The sequence below is a fragment of the Epinephelus lanceolatus genome, chromosome 3, assembly GCF_041903045.1.
Source record: "Epinephelus lanceolatus isolate andai-2023 chromosome 3, ASM4190304v1, whole genome shotgun sequence".
In the NCBI taxonomy this organism is placed as follows: domain Eukaryota; kingdom Metazoa; phylum Chordata; class Actinopteri; order Perciformes; family Serranidae; genus Epinephelus; species Epinephelus lanceolatus.
The window spans coordinates 24,046,879-24,068,473 of NC_135736.1; the positions used below are offsets into that span (position 1 = coordinate 24,046,879).

The following is a 21,595-nucleotide window of genomic DNA, read 5'->3' on the forward strand; positions in this document are numbered from 1 at the left end:
ATTGACATCTATACACTTATTATGGATGGGTAACTCATACAACCTGACTTCAAAGGATCTGAACTATCCCTTCTTGTCCATCTTGCCTTGGAAATTAAGAATAAAACTTTGGCACCAGAGATGGAGCTCTTTTGACAGAGAATGCAGTAAAACCATGGCCCCAAATGTGATCTACGTGTGATCAAAAATTAAAAAAGGCCCCGCAGCCCAAAAAGCATTTTCAAAAGAGATGTCTGTAAAACTGTTGACGAGACCCCACCAAATGCCAAATGCAGGACAATCATTACACTTCCTATTATGAATGTTTAATCCATGGAGAGTTCATATTTGTAAAACTTTCCCAGAGCCAAGAAAAGTGATTTTCATTTGCCTTACATCATCCCAACGTAAAGTCTGTGGGCTCGGGAGGAGAAACACTAGTGCATATATGCAGTTGTCTGGTATCCAGTTCCTGTAAAACATCCAACTCATTTCCTATCTCCAGGAGTTGCGTGCAATTCAACCAAACTCAGGGCGACTGCTTGGATCATAAGGTATACACACATTTTAGATCCAGGAACAAGAGCACTGGCACTGGATCAGTACTCAATATCAGCAGATAACCTGAGTTGAGGTTGGTATTAGGGGAGTAAAAGTCTCAGCCGGTGTGCTCGCATTGTAAGAGGCCTAAAGACATAAACTATTCTACATGATTAGATGAAAGTCTGAGAAAACAAATAAAGCTGAATTCATCTTGTGGCTCTCGACCTTCATGTCGGGATCCAGCACAGCAGCAGAAAGTCAGAGCAAAGCTTCAGTCAGAGCTGTGGCTGCCTGTTTGTCATAAAAGGCACTTTGAATGATAAATATTTGATTATAAAGTGAAAGCAAGGCACTCTGCGTTCAGCACTCATCAGCAAGACAGGAAGAGAACACTGAACCTACAAAAATAAATAGTTTAAAACCAGCCTGCAGCATATTTACACTGATTCTTCCTAACTGTGGAGAAGTTCCTATTCAGTTTTATCTGGAGCATCTTTTTTCTGCAGCCTTTATTTGAACGTCTGACTCTTCAGTAACGTTATCTGGCAGCTAACTTGGACACGGAAAGTGTGTCAGTGCTTTTATTGTCTCTTCACATTCAAGACAGGCACAGAAACAGGCCACCTCTGCTGCTGAGAGGAAACCCTCGGGGACAGTGCTTCTTTCTACGGTGCATGCTCTCCTTCTCCTCTCCTCTCTTCTATTTCCTCTTAATCTCTCTCTCTCTTATACAAGCCTCCTCCTCTCTTTCCCCCCTCTCTGAAAGCAGATATGAGAGGCTGGAACTGCACATGTGGTGATTTGGTGAGCCTGAAAATGGAGAGCGGTGGATAAAATTACTGTTATAATGATGCTGTCATGCTGTCAGCGGGTTATTACCGACGTTTCCAATATGTTACACGGCTGGTATGTAATGTGTTTGCTGTCAGATGCCAGATAGTGTTGTGTTGAGCAGCTCAGGTCAGCCTTACAGAGCTGGTCTTGCAAGTGACTTTAACAAAACCTTGACAAGATGTTCACAATCTAGCCTGACATTTCAGCAGCACAGAAGCTACAACCACATTCATAAAATTGTCTCCATGTATAAAAGAAAAGGTCTGAATGACAATATATGAGCTGTATGCCAGCACAGACATGCACAAACACAAAAGCTCAGGTCTTAGGCTGTATGTTAATAATTTACCGGCTCCCCAGGCCAGATTAAGCAGATTAACAGAGCATCAAATATGGCACTGATTATAAAAGTGAAATTCCTAAATCCTGCACACAGCCACAACAGAAGCAGCCCTGTGCTGACAGTGCACAAGGTCGCAGCAGCCTCACAACGCTCCACTCTTACATAATCAGATCCGCACCAGCTAAGCGGAATAATTCCTGCTGGATTGAGCTGTCATCTAATACGCAGCAGAGAGCACACATGAAACAGGGGAATATTATTGGAGGAATTTTACCTTGTTTGCATGTAGTGACTCCAGGAGATAATCATGCAACAATGTGAGCTCAAACACACCAGCTACTCCAAATATTTGTCTTATTAATAGAAAGACTTACAGTGCTGCATCTATAGGCGGATCAACAGGCGTCATCCACTCCAGCACACACACCGAAACATTGGCTCCATGTGAGTGAAACAGCCACTAACATCCCTCTAAAGCTGCCGTCATGTCAGCTCTGACATGAGATGATGCTCCAGTCCAGGTAGCAGCAAACAGGAGACGACAGGATGTGTGTGAGCGACACAGCTCCTCCGTGTGTTTATGAGTGTGTGTGAGTGTGTGTGTGTGCACACACACGTGAGCGAAGTTGAGGAGGGGCGATTTAGCCAGATTGTGTTTCAGATTTACACCCCCCCGCCTCCCTCCTTTACTCTCCCCTCGCCACTTCCTCTCCTCCCATCACTTCTTGGCTCAGTCTGTCTCATCCATTCATCTCCCTTCCTCTCTCTCTGTCTGAAGTAAATGCTGGCTCACTGCAGTGCAGCGAGCGTGTGCAGCATCAGGAGTATGTGAGAGACTACTGGCTGACGGATGGTGATCTAACAAATAGAAAAAAAAGGGACAGCAGTTATGGGTCCCCTCCACCAATAGACTTAAAGCTAAAGGGAGCTTTCTGAGTGCATGTGCGTGTGCTTGTTTGTGTGTGTGCGGGGGTGTGTGCATGATGCTGACTCACTGTACATGCAGAGACAGAGCAAAAAGAGGTGAGAGAGAAAGTCAAAGGCAAAATATGAAAGATGAAAGAGAATCATTAAGTATAAAGGAATTAAAGTATTATAGAAAGTGAAGATGTGAGCCGAGTGCTTCAGTCTGCCAAAACGAGAGGCACTCTTATACATGCATGTGCACATGTCTTCATATGCCCCCAAACACACACACACACACACACACACACACTGTTCACAACGTCACTGTGAAGTATGACGTAGCATGAGTGGGCCTATCATTAACAATATAGTATGCCGTTACCCTCCATATTCTCTTGACATAACAACGAGGTTAAAATCATTTCCTTTCTTTTTTTTGAGAGGAGATGAAAGCATAAAGATGAAGGTCTCTGAGGGCACACGTGATATCAGACACATGGATCTCAATTACTGAACTACTGTGTGTAATAAGCTGAACTCTCTACAAAGCTTTCTACATTCACAAGAGCAGATCACCTAAACCATAAAACAAAAGCTTTAACCTTCAGACAGTGAAACACTGACCTTCTGATGCTGCACAATACTTCATATTTTGCATCCTGCCAGCACACTTTGTACTATACGCATGTGTGTATGTGATGGAGCTGCCACAGTGAAAGAGAAAGAGATGTGTGTGTATATTTAATCAACAAAATGACTGCTTTAAAACGGCTCTGTTTGCACAATTGGATGTACATGAAAATCTGTTCTGGCTGTTAATTGTTTGGTTCCAGACTGGCTGAGTGTTGTGCTCATTCACATCTGCTTACACTGATTAGAGAAACAGTCAAACAATTTTAGTAAATCTTAGAGGGTCAGGATTAAGAATGGAAATATTATCATCCTGCACATACACTGTATAAAATAATGGACGTAGCCACTGTGATGTCACCAGTTGGTTGGTGGACTCTTGTTTTGAAGCATTAAGTTTGGCATTTTGGCCGTCGCCATCTTGGTTTTTGGAATCAGAAGTGAATATATTTGGAGGACAGGGTGGAGCTGTGGAGATGGATCTGACTTATAGTTTGTGGTGACACCTCACAGACAGCCTCTCACTCAAAGCAGCCACGCCTTTAAGTATGTGTAACTTTGAGACTTGATGAAATGTAAACAGATGAGTTATATAAAAATTCAAGTCTTTTACAGTTATCATGACGGGGGACGTTAGCTATAGACACCAAAATCTATTTTTTTTATACCAGGCTGTAAACGTGTTTATTTCTACTGTAAAGTTGGGCATTTTAACATGAGGGCTCTATGGGTATTGACTCACTTCTGGAGCCAGCCTCAAGTGGCCATTAGAGGAACTGCAGTTTTGGGCACTTTTGTTTGGCTTAAAGGATAACTTTGGTATTTTTCAACCTGGGCCCTATTTCCCCTTGTGCATGTGTGCGTATGATTCATAGGTACAACTCGTTCTAAAATTGTTTCAGTATTGAGGGAGGTGGATGCAGCTGGGAGCCGCGAAACGAGCTAAAACGGCAACAGGGGCAAATGCGTTCCGTATAAGTTTGCGCAGTAAAAGTGCTTTTTTCGCCACTGACCGGTTCAGATCGCCAGTGCTATCTCTGTAAATAGCATACTAAGAGTTTCCCTTACCTCTGGGCTGTGTGTGACGTCATCTCACGAGAGCTTTGCTCCACTGTGTCTGTAGCTCTCTCTACTCGTGGTTTCGGGATTGGATGTCTTCTCTTCTTCGGCTGGCAGTAGTCATCTTAGGAGAAGTGAGCACTGCAGACCCGATGGTCTGCAAGGCGCAGTGTGTGGACAGGAGTGTTAGCATCCATTTGTAGCACAAGTAGCTACAACTTCAGCATCTCACCATCTGACAAAGGCAGCCTATGAAAGCTGTACGGGGTGTTGCGCGACATCCTGTTCTTGCAATTCGGATAAGCACAAACACGAATCATTGTTTTCAATCGATGCAGTAAAACTCTCAGCTGTACTCCGGGACAACCAGCGCCACTCGGAGCGGCACTCTGCATGGCTCCTCTGTTTTCTTCCGGCAACAAGCAAAGCTCTCGCGAGATAACGTCACAGCCCAGAGCAAGTGAAGGGTAAGGGAAACGTTTACTATGCTATTTACAGAGATAGCACTGACAATCTGAACCAGTCAGTGGTGAAAAAAGCACTTTTAATGCGCAAACTTATACGGGTCGCATTTGCCCCCGTTACCGTTTTAGCTTGTTTCGTGGCTCCCGGCTGCGTCCGCCAATTTTAGAACGAGTTGTACCTATGAATCATCCACACACATACACATGGGGAAATAGGGCCCGGGTTGAAAAATACCAAAGTTATCCTTTAATTTTTCAGCCCCAAAGGTTGCCACTTGATCCTGCACAGCTTGCATAATATAATGAGTCCACATTGCCATTTTGGCATCCCTTACAGGCAACAAATTGCAACTTTGGCTTGTCATACTTGCCATATATTGAATTTTGTTAAAGTTAGAGCCCCAGAAGTTTGGTATAACATTAATCTAATACTGTATTTTTGTCCATGTGTAGGCTATATACTTCGGGGGACTGCCTGGGCTTCAAAACCACCCATTGTTTTGTTTTGTTTTTTCATTTTTTATTTATTTATTTATTTCCTTTTTGGGGCCCAGTAATAAAAAAAATATTACATCTGCTTGTGCCACTAAACCATTTGGATCAGATGCACACCATTTTATGGCTCTAGGAGTTATACCTTTGAACCCTAAAAGTGGCTTCCAGCCTAAGACATCTTTTAGGGGGGACAAAAATTCCAAGTGCCAAAAACCTACGCAATTCTCAAAATTAATCCAAAATATTTTACAGAATTTTTTTTTTGGCAACTGCTTTAACTACAGCTTCCCCATGAACTAAGAATAACATCATCAAGGATGAGGATGTAATGTGCCATGACTAGTTAAGGCAAAACAAAATAACCCTCCCTCCCCACAAGAAGTTATTTAACATGAACACTATGTCAGAATGAATGTATGAAGTGAAACAAAACAGCAATCCAACACAATCATCAGTCTTATTGTCTGCATTGTCTGTATAATGTATTTTCATGTAAGGGCATTAAATACTCTACTTGTTTACCCTTGATTGGAGAAATGGGAGTCTATTTAAGACATGAATGGCTTCACTAGTTGGAGAACAAATGTAGCCTGACTAAAATGACCTCTTATGTTTTGTAATTTGTTGCTTGATTTGCCTGAAATTGCTGTTCTCCATCTACAAGCAAATAACAGTGCAACAAAAAGCATGGGGAGTCCTTAAATTCTTCTGTAGCATTTATACTTCTGCATTTAAAAACTAACCTCAGTTGATCTTGACAGAGCTGTTTCACACATTTCATGCCTGGCAGCTTGACGGCTTTTCCAGTGATCTCATCTCAACCTCTGCCAAACGCAGTGAGTCAGTCAGAGGAGTGAGACACAGAACAAGAGAACCTAATGCAACTCCAGAGGAAAGAAGAAAACGTAATGGCCAAACAGTCACTATGTGCATGTAGCATTGATATGCAGATGCACAATTAAATTGGATTCATTACTCTAAAGGATGAGGCCATAAGCATAGAGAGACAGATTATCACTTTGTTTGTTCGTTTCGGTCTCTTCATTGGACTTACCATCAATCAGAAAAATATAGAATATTACTAGCCTTAAGCTTTGAAGCACCCTTATAAACAAAAAACACAACCCACAGGATGCTCCACAGCTCTACCTTTGATCAGTGGTTACAGAGGCTGCTCTCAATTTGGATAATGCAAACTCTGTTCATACACTCACATCCTCACAACCACCAGCTCTTATGATAGACACACGTCATCATCACTTTGTTTCTGATTTGTTATAGGCAAAGTGTACAACCTGAATGTAAAGTAAAGAGTCAACCACTGTAGAAATCAGAACACAGGACTGGAACCTGCGATGACTGAAAGGCACTTTGATTTAATGACTGCTAAGAAAGATGCTACTTCTTTTTTTGCCTGCCAGTTAAACTCCTCGCTTATATAAATGTGCTTAACTTAACCAACACTAAGAGTCACTAAAAGTCTTTAGCTATATATCATTTAAACTATAGAAATTTACTATAAAAGTTTCCAAAATAGTTTTGCAGTCTTTAAATGTCATCCTGTAACATTTAAATTTAACATAGAACAACACGACGAGTCCTCAGCCATGCATGTCTCTGTGAGGTTGTGCTAAGGCAAAGTGCTGCTTTGAGCTTAAGGGTAAATCCAGCTTGCTAACGTGACAGCAATTTCAAACGCCGCAGGTATAACCTGTGGGATCTAATATCCACACTACCATACTATTTAGTATGCTAGAAAAAGATTATACCCCAATACATAGTATGTCAAATGCAGTATGTCGGATGCACAGCAGAAGATACCTTACATTGACTGAGGCACAAAAAGATTACAACTGACAGCTCGTTGTCAGCTGACAGAAGCCACTAAATAATGATAAAGATGACTAAAAACAACAAAAGAACATAAATACGAAAACCTTAATGACAGAGAAATGCATAATTAATTATACTGTTATGAATATAATACCCACGTTAGAATCTGCAGTTACAACTTAAAAGCTGACACTACATACACTGCAAAGTAATAACGGACCTCCGTCTCTGGCGAGCACAACTAATGCTGTTTTGTATCTACAAGGTAATGTTAAGTGATAACAATAAGCAAAGTTTAAAGAATAATGTGATGATGTAGCATGTCCCTGTTTTATACATACTCCATGCAACAGTGTGTACTTTGTAAGGGGAGCAGCTGTATGTACTGATAGTAAGAAAAACTAGAATTACCGCCCTGCGGTTGTATGCCTCCACACACCAGTCAACTTTCTTACAGTTTACATCTATCTCTGTGCAAACATGGACTCTTCACACACATCTTCCCCCCGGCAGCACAGAAGATCTATATAATCAGCACAGTTTCAAGATGGACACCCAAGATGAGTGTCACCAATTCAGTATCTGACCTAATGTCTCCCCTTCTGTTCCCCTTCTGAGTTATGATGTTGAATAATGGGCAGGAAACTTTTTTTTACAGAACATGATGATATCAGTGAAGCTGACCTTTGACCTTTTGGATATAAAATGTCACTCACTTTATCATTTTATCCTAGTAGACTTTGTGTGAAGTTTTATCATAATTAGCATAGGGATTTTTGAGTTATGACCAAAAACATGTTTTGTGAGGTCACAGTGACCTTGACTTTTGACCACCAAAATCTAATCAGTTTATTTTTCAGTCCAAGTGGACGTTTGTGCCAAATTTGAAGAAATTTCCTTGAGGTTTTCTTGAGACATTGCATTCACGAGAATGAGATGGATGGACGAAAGGAGGGGCAAACAGACAACCCGAAAAATATAATGCCTCCCGCAGATATTGCCAGTGTAGAGGCATAAAAAGTATCCAATTCCTAAGGAAGAGATAGTTTATCATTGTCACATTTGTAGTTAGCGTGTTAGCATGCTAATTAGCCTACCTGATGGAAATGGTAGTTTTGTGTATTTTGTCATTAACCAAGTACGAATGTAACTTTGACCTGATGATGATGCCACTTGAAGAATCAACGGACCAAAGTTCTTTCAATTTATCCTGACGGGAACATGACAATCCATCCGGTGGGTGCAGAAACATTTAACTCAAAATGTTCTCCAAAATCAATCTCCTGTTGGCGCTAAAGAAGAAGTCAGGGGGTCACTAAAGTCATCAGGGTTCATCCCCTGGGTACCATGAATATGAATGTTCATACATAATTTAATAAAAGTCCATCTAATAGTTGTTGGGACATTTCAATAAGGACAAAAGCCATTCTGAGCTTGGCAAAAAATGGTCAGGGCTTTAAGTGCTGTACTCTTACAGACCCAACAGAACTATTTCATCATTGGAAGGCCTGTATGAAAGCAACATAAAGTAGAGACACTAATAGCTCAGGGCACAAACACATTAACACACAGTAAACACCTCACTTAACCTGTTTTTGTTGCTTCCCTGTTCACACCCACATCATCACCCCCGATGCATTAAGACACTTCAAAGACTGTAAAGCAAAAACAGCATTTCCAGCTGACTTAGTCGCTGTGATAGAAAAAAACAACAACGGTTCTCACAACTAATCCTTCCTCCTGCAAAGACAACACAACTTCAACCGATGGTAACCTTTAAGTGCTCCAGAGCAAGCTTTGATTTTAAAACCAGCTCATTTCCACTCACCAGTATGAAGAGGAAACAGTTTTTAAACACTTCTTTTTAGGTATATTTTAGGGTTTTGGTTTACACAGAGGCTGCAGTGGCTTGTATGTTACTCTGGGTCTCCCTCTGGTGTCCATCCCGCAGCTCTTTCCAGAGCTCTGACCTCAGCTGTTTCTCTCTGTACACACATAATGCCATGTCACCCTGCACAATAATGACACTGCTGGACACAACCACTGCTTTCAGACTGTAAACAACAAACAGAGTGAAGACTAACAGGTGGATCTGTCACGTGTTCAGTCAGGGAACGAGCTGTTTCTGTTTGGCAGTGCTGATGGAGACCACTTTGTTCACCTGCACATCACTGAATGTTTTATAATGTTTTATGATGTGAGACTTATTAGCTTGTCAGGTCAGAAGTCCAAGAGTCCAGTCACACACAGGTTCACTGCTTACACCATGTCGAGAGTCACAGGACAGTTTATTGCTGCTCTCTTCATGCAGCCACTTTTAAATCAGCAATTTGAAGTCAGATTTTATTATTGTGAGTGTTTAATTGTTTTAAATGCACTTTTGTTCTGCATACCTTTCCAGAGTAAATCATATTTTGTTCTCTTTTGTGTAGCTATTTGATGAGTTAACTTATCGTAAAAGTCTTATTACTACAGCTACTACTACTATGCTACTATCGTTGTCATTTTATCTACCTCGTACAAATACGTACAAAGACACACTTTAAGGGACAGTTTGGCTTTTTAGTAAATATTCTTATTTAGGTTAGATGAATCCATACCGCTCTCATGTCAACAACATAGCTAAGCAGCAGGGTCTTCATTTTGGTTTCTTGAGACCTGAGGGCAGAAGCTCGTCCTGAGCCTCTCAGTGCCAGCGTAGTGTAACCGGGACCTTCTTGCCGACCTTGGTTGAGATCTTTAATCATTTTTCTGGCCTTGTTTTTGTATTGCCTGGTAGGGCAGGGTATGTACAACTAAACGAACCACTCTTTGTGAGGCCTTGCAGTCCTGTTCGGTGCCATTTCTGTACCAGGCTGCGATGATCCGGTCGCATTTGACGGTGCAGGAGTATAAATTCCTCAGTATTTGAGGATATGCCCAGAATTACCACAGGCATCCAAGGTGAAACAGTCTCTCTCTTGCCATTCTTACCACTGAGTCAGTATGCAGCACCCAGGTCAGGCCCTCAGTGATGGGGCCAAGGTATACAATGCTGTCCACCCAGTTGCTTTGCTGCTTCTTCCCAAAGTCCACTATCATCCTGACACTATCAGTATGACACCAGTGGGTCAGGTCCTCGATTTCTCTCAGGTACACCTGTTCATTGTTATCTGCGATCAGGCCCACCAACACTGTGTCATCAGCAAACTTGATAATGGTATTTAAGTCGGAAGTGGTTACGCAGTCATATTTACAGGGTGTACAGCAGGGTACTAAAAACGCAGCCCTGGGGTGCTTCGGTTTTAAGGATGAGGGTGGAAGAGGAGTGTCTGCCAGTCCTCATCACCTGTGGTATGCCTGTCAGGAAGTCAAGGATCCACATGCACAGTGAGGTGTTTGATCTCGGCTCCTTGACCTTTGTGACCAGCCTAGAGGGAACTACAGCATTAAATGCTGAACTGCAGTCAATAAAGGGCAATATTACAGAGCTCCCTTTCTTTTCCAAGCGAGACAGGGTGGTGTGGAGGATGTGTGATGACCTGATGGTGGTGCTGGGGAAAACTGATCACCAAAATTATTAGAAAATATCATGAAGGGAACCTAAGTATGTGTATCAATTTTTATGGCAATCTATTATATAGTTTTGTAGACATTTCACTCTTGATTACAAAGATGAACCTCAGGATGGTGTTGGAGGAAAAGTTAGGGGATCACCAAAGTCATTAGAGTTCATCATCGGGAACCATGATTGTACCAAATTTAATCCGTCAAGAGTGCTACCAATCTTTTCATGTAACTGACTGTCACATTTTATATGCTTCAGAGAAAAATGCTCCACTCTGAACAAATAAGTAGGTGTCATTTCACCGTATAGCTGCCAACCATCCTCCATTCTGGGGAGACAAGATAAGACTAAGATTACTCTTTCATCTCAACAGCTCTCACATGTCCATTACACCTACAATCATCACTCATCAGGAAAGAACAACATGATCTGAATGCTACACTGACTGTGTTTACTCTACAGACTATAAAACACATTGTATCATGATTATAACCAATACAGTTTGTTTGTTTTCAGCATTTATTGTATTCTAAATCCTCTCAGCGTCTAAAGCCAGATGGTCTGTCGATAAGGCTTACGTCCATGGTGACCCTGGTAATCACACCATTTCATCAACGCTGCAACAGTTTCGAAACCAAAAGTAATTACAGCATCTGGAGTACAGTAGACCCAAGGAAGTAACCGCAAAATAATTAAAGCCACACCTTTTTATACTGCAGTGTATACAGCAGCTTTCAGTTTCAGGGGCTTTGCATGCCTTTAATACTGGACAGTGTGACATAAGCCCCACCCCTGTATTATAAGAACACTCTCATGCTAATCTAAAGCATCCACTGGGGACAGGATGATGAGAGATTACAACGGCAGAGCACGCCTTCAGCCTGAACATCAACCGTCCTCCTGCCTTTGAAAAGTCACAACAAACCACAGATTAAAGTTTACTGGTCAAGGAAACGTTTAACTTTAAAAATAACGTATTAATTCATAAATATTTTGTGAGTGCCAATTTAAGGGTTTTGTTCTGGCAGCTTTAATCAGCGATTCTAATCCAATAGACTTTGTCAAATTCTGCAAGTACCTCCTCACGGTCCGCCAGTTGTCTGTTTAGTGTGCAAGCTGAAAAAAGAGCCCTGGCTCTGTACATGTGAAACACAACTCTATGCTGGCTACTCTTCCTCTTCCACATCATCACCCATAAGACATGGAATTACTCCATGATAGAGTTTAAAAATCAACATCTTTCTCCAGAATCGCTGACTCGACCTTTAAGATATTTTGCATTTAACAAACTTTTGATGTCGTCTGACAGTTGTGTGCCAAATTCCCTCACATTCTCTTATGTCTGTAAGGTCAAATTTACATGTAACAGAGAAAGAGGCTGTACTCCGAAAAAGGAAACCCAGCATTGATGTGTCACTTGACTGTATATCTCAACCGACCGCACGTTCTGGTGGCACGAGATAAGGCCATTCTCTGTCTGGGTGTCAGCGTGTGTTAGCTCATGTATGTTAACTCCTGACCTCTAATTAAGACCTACAGATGTGCAAGCGTAGGGCCTTTGGAAACCGTCCACACTGCACATCTGACAACCAGAATTCAGTGACGCTAAAATGTTGTGACTCGATGTCTGCAACAATAGAGAGTGGTTTCAGTTTTTGATTCAGGTGAACCTTAATCCTCCTGTATGACATTTACCATAGCTGTACTAGCAGAGAAAGGTATCAGTAGGTTTAAAGTCCATTTAGAGTTTGTACAAATGATATAATACTGATAAACTGATATTTGCTGCATTATAAAAAGCACATGTAACGCAAATTTTGTATCATTTTTCTACGTAAGTATGTTAATCTCCCCTGTTTTCAAAAATAAAGGCTAGCTGTTTCGCCATTCCCTGTCTTTGTGCTAAGCTAAGCTAACCAGCTGCTGGCTGTAGCTTTATATAAACTGGACTAACATCACAGTGATATTGTTTCAGTATTATCATCTGACTCTCCACCACAACACAAGTCAGGCAGCATCATTTAGCCGTGCAGCACCTTAAGTTTGTTGTTTGTTGTCAGCGTTCTGTTTTCCAACTTTCACGGCAGTCATTAAAGTAGATCAAACTCCAGTGAAAAGCCATCATTGTGTTTCTCAATCACTGTAAACAGCTGTAACACAGTAACTAGTCAACAGTCAAAGAGTAACCAGTGTCACAATATGACGTCAAATCTTTTTGCCCAGACAGTTTAATGATGCTGCTAGACGCCATATTTCATCAGCTGTTGAACAGCCTGCTTTCTAATGGGTGTTTATACTCATCCTGCAGCTTCCCCACACTGATAAATAACAGACTAACAAACACTTTGACTTATATAATGGATCAATTGAGTGCTTTTCAACCACTATCATATGTTGTAGACAATGTAAACCCCTTGCTGACAAATTTTCAGTTGTATAATAAGCTTGACTTTCTCCCAGCAAATGTACAGTGCATCTTCTTGGCTTCAAGCCAGAGTAGCTGAGCATGACAAACAGGAAAGGGAAATGAAAGTAACTCAGATATTTTCTTGCGAGCTTACACCTGCACAAAAAAAACCCTTGCAGCACGTCTGCAGAATGTAAACACTGTGTATTTTGCTACAGTATGTGAACACCTGAGAACATGTGTAGCTGGAACCTGTATTTCTTGTATTAGCAGGCAAGCTTTCCAGGGTAATAACCTGGCATTATTGAGGTATTTTTTAATAAGAATATTTTCCTGTTGCAGAAGCCAAACACACTGACAGTTCAAAAACACTGTTCTCTGTATAAGGACTCTCCCCAAAACATTAGCATGGTTTCACTCCCCCTTTAACAGTAAATCTTTCCTTGTTTTCCTTTCCTTATGTCCTTTTTCCATCTACTACTCACTCTCCCCAAGCCTCCTCTCCACCCTCAAATCCCAAACATCCCACTTACTTCAACTCCATGGCTGCTCTCCTCTCTTCTCCTCTCTGGGGTGAAAACAAACGCTGCTCTCTGTCACCTAATCCTTCTCATCTCTGATATAGTGTGTGCAGTGGGCAGAGAGGGGAGCGCATGTGAGAGGCCTGAGCTGTTACAATAATCCAAACAGACTGACGGGGAGCCACAGGGTGAGCAGAGATGGGAGAGGGAGGGCCCGCCGGTGGTGTAGAGGGAATGCAAGGACCAATCAGAGGGTTTAGTGAGGCTGGAGGAGGTGGGGCTTGAAGCTTGTGCTGCTCTTTAACCCCAGTGAGGGCAAGAGTCCCAGAGGTATGACGGAGGAGAAGTAGATAAGGAGTGACGGAGGACGGAAGATCTGACAGAGAGAGAAGAGAAACTGTCCAACAGGAGCCAAATTATTTCATTTGTCCGAACACTGACCCCGATACAATCGGCACAGAATGAGCTATGTCTTGGTGCTACATGCTTAATGCCTTTTTTCCATTTTTTAATAAAGATAAATTAAGCTGAACCCTCATGAGCACAATTTTATCTCCACTTCCAACAGAGGCCCCATGTGCACTCTGCTTTTCTCTGCAGCAAGCTGCAATGACATCATTTCTAAAGGCATACTTCCAAATCATTAATGCTAAAAACACAAAGTTGAAAAAAGTTGAACACTGCCATAATCTACTGCAGAGTACAAAACAAACACAGTTTTAATATTGCCATTCTTGACTGCTGACACTGACGTGAGAGCTCAAGAATAACAACTGGCCAAAGTAATTGAAACAAGATGGTCCACGATTGAAAGCCACCCTAACAATCCTCTGAAAAATGATCTCAGCGCAGTCATAAACACAACATGATAGTTCAAATAAGGGAAACTGCAGTTATTTACTAGCTAAACAAGCAAGTTACTATCTGTCCTGTTTGCCCCGGGGGACTCTGTGCACTGAGGCAAAGCTGGTAAACAAGACGGAGATGATGCAACAGGATCAAAGACTACAACTCAGGAGAGACAAGAGGAAGAGAACTGCGCGACCCACACGTTATAAAGCAAAACAATGCTTTCATTTGACTCTGTACTCTGAGAAATGTTCCCATGTTTCTAGCTAGCAGCTTGGCTCTGCAGACTTAAAGGTGGCTTGGTCCGTCCAACGCTTCGGTCCAGACTAAAATATCTGAACAATTATTGGATGGATTGCTGTTAAATTTCACAAAGATATTTACTGTCCATTCCAATATCCATACTACCACACCATTTTGCAGTGTGCAAGCCAGCATGCTTCTCTGCCTATTCTGACCCACAATACTTTGCGCAGCGGAAGATACATTGACTGAGCCGCAGACAGATGACAGCTTGTTGACAGCTCATTTTGACAGCTGCCAGAAGCTGCACTGACAGATGACAAGGCGTTCAAGTAAGTGAAAACCAGCTGAATAGTAATAGGAAAAGGATTTGTGTGAGCGAATAAAATAATCATAAAGATAACCAACAGCAGATATATTCAATGTTGTTAAAATAGTACTGGGTGTTAGAATCTACAATGTGTCGGTTATGACCTTAAAGTTAAAGCTACATAGCTTTGCAAAGTAACAACAGCAGTCTCTAGGTTGCCCTCTGTCTCTGGCGAGCCCGGCGAATGGCTTTTTGTTGTACCTCCAAGTGATAATGTTAAAATCTGCTGCGTTCCAATCCGCATACTTCCTCTTTTTGCAACAAATTTTGTGTAACCAGAGGTGGAGTTTTTCTGGTCTCAAGTAGCTTCTCTGATGGGATATATACAGTAATCAGAATCGACAGACCCTGTATTCCAAAGTGATGATTCTTCATTATCTCTTAAACTTTCCCAGAGAGGACTGTTGATTTTAGGTTTGACAGCTACAAAGAAAATGCTAATACAGAGGTGGAAGCGCCCACATACACTCCACATTACTCAATGGGTTTCCCTACTGTATGACATAATATCTCTGGGACTCTCTATTGCTCAGTCAAATAGGGCCGTGGTAAATAACATTGAAACTGTCAAGCTAAATCTACCCATATGAATCAGGTTGGTCATTATTCTGTGGCTCACTATGCTGAATGTGTTGATATCTGCATACGTATTCATGTAACTGTTTGGGCTTTATATGGATATGTATGGATACGTATGTATATTTTTTAGTTAGTTTTTTGTATTTGCTCATTTTTTCATCTTACTTATCCTTGTATGTATTTTTTTTCCCTTCTCTTGTCACCATCACAGGTAGTCCTGAGAGGGGAGGGAAGGGTTAGACAATACGTCAATATTTTTTCCTGGAGTTTCAACAATATGCATATATGATTTATTAGTAATACTTTGTAAAGAAACTAAATAAAAAATTGATCACAAAAAAGTGTGCTACCAGCTGCAACTATACAAACAGGAAGGTCAAAGTTCAAGCCGCAATGTTATGATGAAGTACCTACTTTGAAGGGGCAGCTGCAGTACCTTCTCAAGGTAAAAAGAAAGAGTATGTGATACAGAACACAGGGTCAGTTTCCCCAGAGGATGCATCCTAATGACTTTGGTGATCCCCTGACTTTTCATCTAGCTCCATAATCAGCTCATTTTAATTCATCCAATACTTTATGTCTTAACACCTGCAAAAATGGCACTCCCACCTGCTGCAGCTGTAGTTTGTGTTTGGTGCTAACAAGCAACTGTTAGCATGCTAACATTGTAAACATCATATCAGCATATGAGCATGTTAACTTGCTGATGTTAGCTCAAGCACAGCTGTCCCTAAGCACAGCCTAGAAGTGCACTTAATTATTTGTTGTTGTTAAACTATATTCTGTAAATTTTATTTATCATTTAAATTTTTGTTGAGTGTTTGTGAATTTATCTTTAGCATGCTCTCTCTATCTTAATTTTTATTTAGTGTTATTTTAAATGTTTCCCGTGGAAATGAACTTGATGCACATCGCCTCTTTTGTACCTCCTGGGTTTCCGTAGCTCCATCTGCCTGCCTCTCAAAGTGCCGTTTTGCATTGGTGGGGGAGCAGAGGTGCAGAAATAGGTGCCCAGAAGGCAATTAATGTGTCATATTGTCTTCTGCAGGAGTGAATAAATGCTGGAAAACAATATCTTCGAGTCGTCATTTGTGTGTGCCCTGTCCACAAGTTAAATGAGCTCAAAGCACAGCTGTCCTTGAGCACAGCCTCACAGAGCCTTAGAGCTGCAGACTCCTAGTCTTGTCTGAATTCAACACATTTCTTTGTGTTAATGTCTAAAAGGCAGTCGTACAAGAACTTTGCCTTCATAAAACAGTCTAAAACTGGCAAAATCATGTGCATCAAAGTGTGTTCTTGAGTTGATTAAACAATCTCACCACACGGTCCATTTAATAGTTGTTCTAGTGCACACATAAGGTGATTAATCACAGCAGCATTGAAAGGACTTATGTGCTCAAAAACAAATTGAGATTTGAACATCTACAATTTCACAATGACTGAACAAACGGCTCACTGAGGAAATGATCAAAAGCCCCAGAAAGGCTTTTTTCAACTGGCAAAATGTGAATTAAACTCAAGAACCATCAAGTCAAAGTCAAACAAGACAACAAATCAGACCTGACATTTGGATACTCTGCAGCACTACTGACTGGTTTTTGTCAGTTCCAAAAAAGTACTTAAGTTTGATACTCCGGTCTTTTTGCATTACGATTATAGACAACAGTGTTTACATTAGCATCTTGGTATTTAACTTTTGTGGACTTAAGTTCCAATATCCATCAACATGATATCAAAATGAGCATCCTGTTCAGACACCTGCTGCCAAGAGAGCAGGCCTCCCCTCATTGTTCCCACATTTTTCATACTTCCATCTTGGCAGAGAAACATCGGTGGTTCCACAATAACGAAATAACTCATTCTGTCTTCCGAGGCTGTACACACCCCAACATACACTTTCCTACAGGAGCACACACACACGCGCATATAACACAGACATACAAATATACCCCCAGAGAGTTTCCCCCTTTCTTGAAAGCTTTAATCTTGTTGGCAGGCCACAAACAATATTTGTAGTAATTATCCAAATGCATCTGTTTTCCCTCTGTACATCCACTCCCACTTAACTGGATTACTTACAGCACAGAAAATGGCTTTGTAGGAACTAAAGGAAACTATGATTTCATTCTTTTTCAGCTTAGCTTTATATGATGTGACTTGCAATGGTTTACCCAAGTGAAGGGAAACCAGCTGAATATACCTCATAAAAGATCCAGAATTTGAATCCAGAGCTAAACTGCATTTAAGAGCTTCACCAATATACTGTATATGAAATTTTAGGGATGTACGACATTGGATTTTTTGCCGATATCCAATATGCCAATATGTAACAACTCTTTTTATCTAACTGATACCAGTATCAACATATCCACTTTTTTCCCTACCTAAATTTCGTGATCATCAAGTCTCTTCTGCAGTGGAAATAACATCATATCATGCATGAATTCTCCTATCGTGATGGAGACATGAAATACAATGCTTTTTAGTGTATGCAATATTCATTCATTGTGCAGATGGTCTAAGAATAAGAACTGGAAAACAAGAAAATGAAAAACATTTTATATTAAAATAACAAACCAGTTACTAAGGACACACTGTAATGTGCTGTTCTGGGCAGTTTTTCAGAAGATAACTACAGGGAGTCCAATGGGACTATAACCTACTGTGTAGAAAATGAGACATTAGACCAACAGAGGTGAAAACAACAATAGGCCATCAAAATTGTTGGTGTTATTTTGACTATTGCTTCTCTCGCTCCCCTCCAGCAAAGAAAACAAAGACAAATTGCTCGACCTGGATGCAAAATAACAGCCAGCGAGAGAGAACACAGAATAATCTGAAATGCAAAAAGCCAGTCTGAATGACAAATACGAGGTTGGCATGATCACACAAACACAGTGTGCACACAGTCATTGGCTGCCATGAACTACCTGCTTTTGTTTGTTTGGAATAAGACCAATTAGCTGAAACAAGTCATTAAAATCTGCGAAAGAAGCATCATCAGCCTATTTTTTTTTACACTTGTGCTAATTATTTGGGTGGGTCATGTTCCTTTTGTGCAGCGCTGATAAACCCTGCTGGCTGCTGCATGACATGCACATTAGATTATGAAGGCTTGTTAGAAAATGCATACACAAGTTCACACAGACGGAGCTGTGACAAAGAGCACAGGAGGTATTTGTAGCTACAGGGAGAAGTAGTCTGAAGGTTGATATACAAAAATGTATAGGCGCATAGAGAAGTAATCCCTCTCAATGATCATTTATGACTGCCAAAGCAGTGTGCGTCCTCACTAAGACCAAGAAAGTAGATCCACACAATCCAGCTCTGAGGTCTTTACTCTGGCTTCATGTTTCTCAGATTCTCCTGTTGGTTTATGAAGCATACGTGATTTAGGACCCAAATACATTTCTGACCTTCTGCTACAGTATGAACCATCCAGACCTCTCAGGACTTCTGGGACAGGTCTGCTTTGTGTCCCCAGAGTCAAGAGTAAACATGGAGAAGCAGCATTTCGTTTTTATGCTCCATATATTTGGAACAAACTCCCGGGAAACTGCAGGTCCGCTGAAACTCTATGTTCTTTTAAATCAAGGCTGAAGATTTTTCTTTTTACTGCTGCCTTTTATCAAATCAAATATTTATCATTGCTTACACTGCACTGTAACTTTTATTCTTGTATTTTATACCTGTCTTAGTATATTCTAACTTTGTATTTTTGCATTCTTTAATCAGCTGTTTTTCAATGTCCATTTATATTATGTTTCTTTTGCAGCTTGTCTTGATGCTTTTGATGTTTTATGTATAGAGTACTTTGAATTTCCTTGTTGCTGAATTGTGGTATATAAATAAACTTGCCTTGCCTGGTGACAGTGTGTTTATCTGCAGAGTATCTGACTCTGACTCTGACTGTGACTGTGAGCAATATGTATCTAAGAGAAAGCTGCAGCACAGAAAAAAAAAAATACAGCAAGGCAAAACGCCAAGTGGAAAAACCTGAGGTTATCTTTCGCTTTCACTGGCAACACTGTTCACTGCTCAGTGGCCAACAATTCTTATATAATATGTCTTTAAAACAGATTTATGAGAACTCTCAAAATCCTAGCCATGGATTCAGATGTTATAAAGCTGGATCTAATAATGTGTTCACTTGTGTGGAATTAAATAGTCAACTGATCAACTAGTTGATCAACAGAAAATTAACAGCAATTTTGATGATCAATAAATTGTTTAAAAGCCTCAACAAAGTCATAGGTCTTTTCACTTAATCAACCTGATGACAGCTCCTCTCAGGACTATGTCGGTGTGCAGAGCCTTTAAGTTATCAAATGCCAAACATCAGCTGCTTCAAGGTTCTTAAGTTTTGATGATTTGCTGCTTTTCTCTGTTGAATACTGAATATTTTTTGTTTTTGGATAGGTAAGAAGATGTTACAGTGGGAGCTTGAGATGGTCATTTTTTAACATATAGACATATCCTATCCTATTATAGGACTGGTTCACCATTTTGTGAAATAGGCTACACTTATTTCTTGCCAAGAGTTTGATGAGAAGATCAATACCACTTCCATGTTTGTGCGTTAAATATGGAGCTGGAGCCAGGACACAGTTAGCTTAGCTTAGCATAAAGACTGGAAACAGGGGCAAAGAGCTAACCTGAAGACTCAAAATAACAGCACGCACATCCAAAAATGATAAATACTGGGTGCTGGATAGAAGAACAAATACACAAACAGGTCCGCGCAGCCAGAACTGCTCCTTTTGCAAATTTTATTTGTATCACCACATGTGACGTTTCTGGCACCGGCCCTTCATCAGGGAAATAGCTAGCCTGATCAACACCTCTGAAGCTCATTAAGAACAAGTTGCATCTAGTTTTTTTTATTCCATCCAGAAACAGTCATGTGGCAACATATATTTTTGGTTTTAAGGGAATTACATGCTATATATACACACATTAAAATATCCAATGATATCTACCGAAGAAACAACTTAAAGGAGCAGACAAAAAGTAAAACAACAAAACAAGCTCTAGCATTGTAAATACAGTGCTAATGACTTTTTGGCTAACCATACTTATACCCCATACATGCATCATACTTGCAGTCTTTGCTACAGTTTGTGCAGCATCCATTGATTTAACAGCCGTCTCAGTGACAGAGTGCCCCTCCCTGAAAGGCGTCTTGTTGCTGTTGTTTAGCAGGAAACGTTACGACCCTTAACACACAAACACAGTGTGGCTTCTCCAAATCCTTTACACTCAGACAGTCAGAGCTACTACTACTTGGTCAAGAGTCACTAAGCTGGCTGATGACCGATGCTAATCAATTAGCTTTAACCAGACAAACGTCGCTGTCGCTCACAGCAGAGTGTCCATTGATCCCGGGAGGTCAAAGGGTCACAGAGCAGTAAGCCTGCAGGGCCTTCAGTCACTGACCGTACAAGCTGAAGCAAAACATCAATACAACCACCAGGCCACATTTCCAATGGAATCAGATGTCTGTCTTTATCTGGGTAATTAAAGCTCACTATCACCTTAAAAAACATCAATTGGAGGCAGATCTTCACAAACTTCATAAACTGAGTTAGAAGTTGAATGGGTACACCCATTAAAGCTAATAAAACAGTCCTACTTGGGGCAATAGCTTGCTTGAAATGTTTTGATACTAGACCTGCATTGTGATACTGATATCGAATCAATACCTTACCATCTTACTTTGAGAAATATAAACTAGATATTTTCAACAAAACTTCACTAAAGAAGCCAAAGTTCTCAAATGTTAAATGTTGTCTAAAAACAAACCATACAAAAACGTATTACAAATGAAAAACTGAAATGAATCTGAGCACTGAGATAACACTTTAATGCTTAATCCTGCAAATACATTTCTGTCTATACCAAAAAGTACTGCGGTTTAATACCAGCACTAATCTAACCCTTTGTTAAGTTTGTAACGTTTAGTATTTGTTCACAGTCTGTCAGAAAAACCTTGA

At 40.7% G+C, this 21,595-nt stretch overlaps 1 protein-coding gene across 4 annotated transcripts in view; it reads right to left on the reverse strand.

The window, feature by feature from the left end:
- LOC117255497 (tripartite motif-containing protein 2) overlaps positions 1–21,595 on the reverse strand; it is a 42,290-nt gene that overhangs the window by 16,091 nt on the left and 4,604 nt on the right. For 2 of the 4 annotated variants that reach the window (XM_033624471.2, XM_033624468.2), the window contains exon 1: positions 13,574–13,713. The exons of 1 other annotated variant lie outside the window; for it this stretch is intronic. The gene's annotated coding sequence lies outside the window, so the exon portion shown is untranslated. Of the gene's footprint in view, positions 1–2,073; positions 2,322–13,573; positions 13,714–21,595 lie in introns of those variants that run through there. One more of the 4 variants, XM_033624470.2, reaches the window with a different exon arrangement.